At 41.3% G+C, this 6,556-nt stretch overlaps 1 pseudogene; it reads left to right on the top strand.

The window, feature by feature from the left end:
• The first annotated feature begins 4,228 nt into the window (after window positions 1-4,228).
• LOC102774836 lies at window positions 4,229-4,557 on the top strand (annotated as a pseudogene).
• Window positions 4,558-6,556: the final 1,999 nt, after the last annotated feature.

The raw sequence follows: 6,556 nt of genomic DNA, 5'->3' as shown, positions 1-6,556 counted from the left end.
TAAGATTTCTTAATTTTATGTTTAGATTTCTTAATTTTTCTCAGTTGTGAATGTGCAGAATTAGGTTATTAATAGATATAGTTCCTTATTTTTTAAATATAATTTATCTCTCAGGACTAATTTAGCTGTCTCCTATAAGTGTCAGTTTGTTGTGTCTTCATTTTCATTTATTTCAAAGTATCTTAACTTTATTTTTCTATTCCTATTACCCAGTGGTTATTAAGGAATGTGTTTTTAATTTCCATATAGTTTTGATTGCCCTAGATTACGGAAAGCATACTGACACACCATAAATAAAATATTTACAATTTCTAATGTTGAAGAGAATATGAAACAACTGAATCTCTCATACACTGATGAATTGAGTGTAACATTGTCCTGCCAGTTGGGAAAACAATTCAGTAATATTTTCAGAAATTGAATACATACCAACATGATGAATCATCAGTTCTACTCCTATTTACCCAAGATAAATGAAACTATATGTCCACAAAAACTTGTAAGATAATGTTTATTATAGCTATATTCATAATAGTCGCAAACTGCAAGCAATTCAAATAATCAGTGATAAATGAAAAAAAGACATTTTGGAAAATTCACACAATGAATTCCCAGCAATTAAAAGTAATGAATCACTGATAACAATACAGATGAATTTCAAAGAAAATTATGTCAAGTAAAAGGCGCCAAATACACATGAATTTCTAGAACAGACAAAAGTAAACTATGGTAATATGGTGACATAAACCAAATCAGGACTGTCCTTATGTGTGTCAAGAAGGGCAATTTTGAGGGATCATTGTCTGGAAAAGTGTTAAGAAGGGGGAGTAATGGGAGATTGTTGTCTGGAAAAGGACACGAGGGAACTTTCTGGGATAATGGAAATATTCTATGTCTTGATTGCAGTGGTATTTACATTGGTATAAAAATTTCTCAAAATGAACTGAACTGTAACCAAAAATCTATGCATTTTATCAGATGTAAACTACCTCAACTTAAAAAGAAATTTAATGCAATACTTTTTAGTTCTTAAAAAAGCAAGACTACATAAAGACAGAACCTCATAAATAAAAAATTAGTTAAAACAAAGACACCAGGAGGTAGGAAGTCATGGTTTAAAATATATTTAATCTATCCTATAAAAAAAGGCTAATATGCAAATCGACCAAACTGCAGAACGACCAGTTGCTATGACACACACTGACCACCAGGGGCAGTCGCTCAATGCAGGGGCTGCCCCCTGGTGGTCAGTGCGCTCCCATGGGGAGTGCCGCTCAGCCATAAGCCTGGCTCAGGGCTGATGAGCACAGCAGCAGTGGTGGGAGCCTCTCCTGCCTCTGTGGCAGCGCTAAGGATGTCCGACTGCTGGGAGAGGGCCGAAGTCATCAGTCAGACATCCCCCAAGGGCTCCCAGACTGCAAGAGGGTGCAGGCCGGGCAGAGGGGACCCCCTCCCCCCCAGTGCAACAATTTTGTGCACCAGGGCTCTAGACTAAATATAGAATTTAAATTTAATTATTTTAGAGATTATGGTTCTGGTATAGAATATAAATTTTAAAAATTTGATCATGAAAATATTAATATACATTAAGGAGTTGGGTGTGGCAAGAAATAGTTTAAGTACATTTCATCAGCTTTAAAAAAATGTGTTTGTTTTTTTTTTGATATCAGAAAGAGAAAGGGAGAGAGAGATAGAAACATCAATGATGAGTGAGAATTATTGATCTCCTGCTTCCTGCACACTCGCTACTGGGGATAGAGCTTGCAACCCAAGCATGTGTCCTGATTGGGAATGAAACCCTGACCTCCTGATAATTGTTGGGTAATGCTCAACCACTGAACCACACTGGCCAGGCCATTTAATCAGTTTTCATCATAAAAACATTGTTCTAATTTTTGTAGGTAATCTTTTATTACATATGTCAACTGGATGCTTGTGGATATATATGTAGAACATAATTTTTGGTCAAAAATTTTGAAGTATCTCTTTGCCCTGGCTGGGTAGCTCAGCTGGTTAGAGTATCATCCCCATATGCTAAGATTGTGGGTTCAATCCTTGGTCAGAGCACATACAAGAATCAACCAATGAATGCATAAATAAGTGGGACAACAAATCTCTCTCTCCCTCTCTCTTCTCTTTCTCCTCCCTCTCTCTAAATTAATAAAAATTGAAATATCTTTTTCTATATCTATCTAAATTGTAAATATAATAGGTTATAAGGATGTATTTATGTTTAAGTATTATGCTCAATTATTATTAAGTATCAGGCTCAACTATTAAAGGTATGCATTAGAATTTATAAGGATTTTTTTATGATTATAAAAACTGAAAATTTACTTTAAGTAGTGAAACAAAGGTAGAAAAAAATCCCCAGAAATCAGGGCTATTAATACCAAACTCACAGGAATATATTTGTATCTGAGATAACCCTTGGGACTGGCAGAAACTAAAGGATTTCTGCCATCCTGAGCAGCATGAGTATATATGAATATTCTAAGAACTTCTATCAGTATAACAGCGCCAGACTCTCAATCCCTGCCAACTGTAATTAAAAATTACACTGTAGTGATTAGACCTTAATAAACCTTACAAAGTGCTCACCCCAAGAAGCTTAGTATCCATCTGACATCATACATAGTTGGTAAAATATTGACTATATTATCTATGCTGACTATATATTATCAATATTATCCCAGTGACTATTATTATAACTATCATTTTGTAATTTTTAAAAATATTTTTAAGACTTTATTTGAGCCAAACTGACAGCATATGCCAGGAGCAAGATCTCACTCTTCCTGGCAGTGATGCCCCAGGTTGGGGAGCCCTGTGTGGGGCTGGGACTCCTCACTCTTCAGGAGTGACCTCTGCAACTGAGATATCCTGATGTTTTTAAAGTTACCATAATCATGATCTTCATTCTTTTATAGTCAAAGTTTTTGTAAATCTGTTTATGTATGCATTAATATATGTGCACATTTTTATTTGTAGGACTATTTCTTTTTTTCTTATTTATCCTTGTTTTAAATTACACATATACGTAGTGCATGTTTACTATAGAAACAGTAGAAAATAGAGATAGCTAATTTTAAAAAGCTTTCTAAGAGTGATAATCATCGTTGACATCTAAAATGTATATTCTTACAAAAGTGGTTTTACATAATACAATATGTATTGATTTATTATTTTTCTCTTAAAGCATGTCTTCTTTAATGTTATAAAGAATATACATATATATCACCATTTAAAAAAATTCTTTATTGTTTAAAGTATTACATATAGTATTGCATATGTCTCCTTTTTTTCCCCATTGACCTCTCCTTGGCCACCCCCAGCCCCAGCACATGCCCTCACTCCCCTTGTGTCTGTGTCCATTGGTTATGCTTATATGCATGCATACAAGTCCTTGGTGGATCTCTTACCCCCTCCCTCACCCCTCCCTTACCTTCCCTCTGAAGTTTGAAGGTCTGTTCAATGCTTCTGTGTCCCTGGCTCTGTTTTGCTTAGCATATTTTAATTGTCACACCACGGTTTTGGGACCCGCCCCTCCTATCAGTCTCAATATGGCTTCTTTATATTCTTAGTTATAGGAATTCTGATCAGCTACTCTTCAGCTGATTCTCAATGACGTCTGTTCTATTATTTAGTTGTGATTTTAAAGTGGTCTTAGGAGGAGAATAGTGTAGAGTTTACCTAATTTGCCATCTTGACCGGAAGTATGAAGTGTATTGATAATAAAAACATTAAGGCAGAATATCACACATAGTGGTTGCTTCATAAATGGTTTCAAATCTTATAAGGAGGCGGTCGCGGGACGCCAGCCAGCAGCACGGGCGGCTCTGGGCCGGGGGCTCCGCGGTCCGGAGGGCACCATGGATGACAATCGAGTACTTCAAGTCTCAGATGAAATAAGATCCTGCCGCGGCCTCAGCTGTGGCTGCCATCCGGACTCTGCTGGAGTTCTTGAAGCGAGATACAGGGCCCGAGAGCGAATCTCACCAGAGCCATTGAAACCCTGTGCGGCGTGGACTCCTCCGTGGCCGTGGCCGTGTCCTCGGGCGGGGAGCTCCTCCTGCGCTTCGTCAGCCTCGCGTCCCCGGAATACTCGGATTACTCCAAGTGTAAAGATGATGATTGAGCGGGGAGAGCTTTTTCTCAGGAGAATATCACTGGCGAGAAGTAAAATTGCAGATCTGTGCCACACTTTCATCAAAGACGGGGCGTAAGAAAATGGCCAAAGCCCTTTGCCACCTCAACGTCCCCGTCCCCGTGGTCCTGGACGCCGCTGGTGGCTACATCATGGAGAAGGTGGACCCTGTCATAGTGGGTGCCGAGGGCGTTGTTGAAAACGGCGGCGTTATTCACAAGATTGGAACCAACCAGCTGGCCGTGTGCACCAAAGCACAGAACAAGCCCTTCTACGTGGTGGCGGAGAGTTTCAAGTTCCTCTGGCTCTTCCCACTAAACCAGCAAGACTCCCAGACAAGTTTAAGGCAAGAGCTTTACGCATTTGAAGGGGTATTTAAGTCTAAACTGAAACCTTTGAAAAAATGGTAAGAATGAGCCAGGGAATTATTCTCTTCCCGTGACTGTTCTTCTGACATTGGGACAGAAAGATAAGCTGGTGGCGGTGAGACTGAGTCTAACTGGGCCCCAGAATTTCGGCCTTCCAGCCTCCGGCTCACTGAGCACCAGACGCGGTGCAGAGGCAGGGGCTGGTGGTGAACGGCGCAGCCTAGAGTCAGCTGCCTGGACCGGCTCCCTGACACTCCCTGCCCGTGTGCCCATGTGCTCGTGTGCCCATGGGCAAGCCCTGTCCTCCTGAGCTCTGACCTCCGTGACCTGTGCAGGGGAACAGCACGGGCAGAGTTAGATGGTCCACCGAGACCACGCGTGGGCAGGCTGAGATGTGGGGGGAGTGGCCAGGCCAGCCCCCACCTCCAGTGCAGAGCCCTGAGCACATGGCGGGCAGATTAATGTGTGCTTGCTGTGTCCACAGGACAAGGCAGACACGCTGAGGTCTGTGCAGACTGGACAGGATCTCAGAGAGGAGCACCCGTGGGTCGACTACAAACCGCCCTCCCCCCCTTGATCACACTGCTGTTTACAGACTTGGGGGTGCTGACACCCTCGGCCTGTCAGCGACGAGCTCATCAAGTTGTACCTGTAGCAGGTGCCTTCCTGCCTCGAGGTGACACAGCTGCAGCGGGGGAGGAGCCTCTGGACCGCACGTGAGCCAGGCCAAAGGGAACTGTTTTCATGAAGATTTATGGACTAAGGACTTAAAATGCTATTTTGGTGGTTTTTTGTTATTCCCTCTCGTCCTGTTTAAACATGTTCCCGGTTCCCATAAAACTCAACCTAAATTGTACTGATGGGTCCCAGACACCGTCACTCACTTCCTGCTTTTAGAAATACACGTAGACTATTGGCTACTTAACCCTCCAGACCCCTCCCCTCGTCCTCTGCCTGCAGTTAGAGGTGCAGGCCCCTTACAGAGCAGGCGTTCCTCACTGTGCGGGCCGGAAGCATGCGGTGCCTCATGAAGGGCAGGAAACACCTGCTCAGGTAGCATCGCTTCCCCTGGTGAACACGAGCCAGAGCGCAGCCTGGACAGCATCGAGCCAACAGAGCAGAACCACTGAGAACCCAGGCACGGCTCACCGCCAATGACGCCGCCCAGAACTTTTGGAAATGAAAACTGTGTGTCTGTGAAAGATGTGGATCTTAAAGGGTTGGGACCTGAATGTTTAGAAATTGTACTTGGGAATACGTTCAGCATCTTTTCAAATAAATGACATGAAACACTTATAAGGAGTTGTTTGTTTTTTTTTTTTTATAAGATAAAGAGAGAAATGCTGACATAATGGATTTTAACTGAGTCTTTGCCTAAGAAAAGTAATGGGGGATGGCTAGAGAGACAATTTTTTTGGTTAATGGTAGGAAGCATCAACAAAGGCAAGGATAGCCTTTGAATACAAACAGCAAGTGAATAAGAGAGAAAGCTAATAGTTTTTGACTTCCAAAAGTCATATTCTTCTTCAAATGTATGGAATTTGTGGTGCTTTCAAGTTAACAATGTGTTCCTTGTTAATTTTACCCACACTCATGGGGACAAATAACCCTTTATATTTCCCCTTTCTATTGTCCCTATGTCAGATATTTCTTATTAAATTTGGCTGCAGTATCAGTGCTAGTATGCTCTTGCCTCCTTTGTCAAATATTAATTGAACATAATGGCTTGGGTTGATTTCTAGGTTCTCTGTTCTGTTCCATTGGACTATATGTCCGTATAGCTTGATACCTGGTATTGTGATCCCTCCAACTTTATTTTTCTTTCTCAAGATTGTTGCAGCTATTTGCCGTTTTTTTTTTTATTCCAGATGAATTTTTGATGGTTTGTTCTAGGTCTGTGAAACATGCTGTTGGTATTTTAATGGGGAGTGCATTGAATCTATACATTGCTTTGGGTAGTATGGACATTTTAATGATTTTGATTCTAGCAATCCATGAACACGGTATATTCTTCCATCTGTTCATGTCAAATTATATATAT

The sequence above is a fragment of the Myotis davidii genome, unplaced genomic scaffold (genome assembly GCF_000327345.1).
Source record: "Myotis davidii unplaced genomic scaffold, ASM32734v1 scaffold275, whole genome shotgun sequence".
Lineage (NCBI taxonomy): Eukaryota > Metazoa > Chordata > Mammalia > Chiroptera > Vespertilionidae > Myotis > Myotis davidii.
The sequence above is the reverse complement of the archived record's forward strand: the minus strand, read 5'-3'. Positions and strand labels throughout refer to the sequence as shown.